Source organism: Nelumbo nucifera, chromosome 1 (genome assembly GCF_055504915.1).
Source record: "Nelumbo nucifera cultivar China Antique chromosome 1, China Antique-T2T, whole genome shotgun sequence".
NCBI classification, from domain to species: Eukaryota; Viridiplantae; Streptophyta; class Magnoliopsida; order Proteales; family Nelumbonaceae; genus Nelumbo; species Nelumbo nucifera.
In genome coordinates, this window is record NC_142649.1 from 194,613,894 (window position 1) to 194,615,082 (window position 1,189).

At 37.3% G+C, this 1,189-nt stretch overlaps 1 non-coding gene across 1 annotated transcript; it reads right to left on the bottom strand.

The window, feature by feature from the left end:
• Window positions 1–844: 844 nt before the first annotated feature.
• Window positions 845–951, bottom strand: LOC148804311 (small nucleolar RNA R71). The gene has a single exon (XR_016081567.1). It is a non-coding gene; the product is annotated as a small nucleolar RNA R71 (small nucleolar RNA).
• Between the last annotated feature and the right edge of the window lie 238 nt (window positions 952–1,189).

The window sequence follows — 1,189 nt, forward strand, 5'->3', positions numbered from 1 at the left end:
GTTCTTGCTCAAATCTGAATTTTGATTGTCCAAATAATTAGGGAAGACTGTGGGTCTAATACTTATTTTGTTAAATCCCCGTGGGAATGATATTTTATACTACTTGATAACTAGTGCACTTGCTAGGGTTATATATTCATAGCTATCATGTTTTTGGCGTCGTTGCCGGGGATTTAATCCTAAAATAATATTAGAACTTGTTGACCTTGATTAATTTGGATTTTTTTTATTGCTGTTTTAATTTTGTTATTATTTTATTTTTTTTATTTATTATATTTTATTCTACTTGTTCAATTTCTTGCTGGTTCAGATTTACTAGTGCATGACACGCACTCGGAAGGAAGGACTAGCTGAATTCCATCCAGAAATTGAGACGACCCTTCGCTTGTTGCAACGGGCCAACAAAGGTAAAACAAGAGAGGAGGTTGTTATTGGCAAACCAGCAATAGAGTTGGAAGGAGAGATGGCAGAAGGAAATCACACCCTCTTGGACTATGCTTGTCCAAACATTGATGGGGTGACATCCAGCATTTGCAAGCCCACCATTCATGCCAACAACTTCGAAATCAAACCTACAATAATTCAAATGATCCAAACAACCATTCAGTTTAGTGGGTTTCCTAGTGATGACCCTAATGCATACATTGTTAACTTCTTGGAAATATGTGATACCTTTAAACATAATGGAGTTAGTGATGATGCTATTAGGCTTAGATTATTTCCTTTTTCATTGCGTAATAGAGCTAAAGATTGGCTTAACTCACTCCCTGCAGGAAGTATCACCACTTGGAATGATCTAACCCAAAAATTTTTGGCTAAATATTTCCCACCTTCTAAAACAGTAAAGTTAATAAATGATATTACTACTTTTGCTCAATTTGAGAGGGAATCCTTGTATGAAGCATGGAAACGATTTAAGGAGATTCTTAGGAAGTGTCCTCACCATGGGATACCAACTTGGCATCAAATTCAGACCTTTTATAATGGTATTACCCCCTCTAACCAATCCATTATTGATGCAGCCGCAGGTGGTATGATCATGAGGAAAACTCCAGAGGAAGCATATGACCTAGTGGAGGAGATGGTATCAAATAGCTATTTGTGGAGCAATGACCGAACTAATCAGAGGGGAGTACACCACATTGATTCCTTTGCACCCCTATCTGCACAAATTGCTAATCTGAATAAG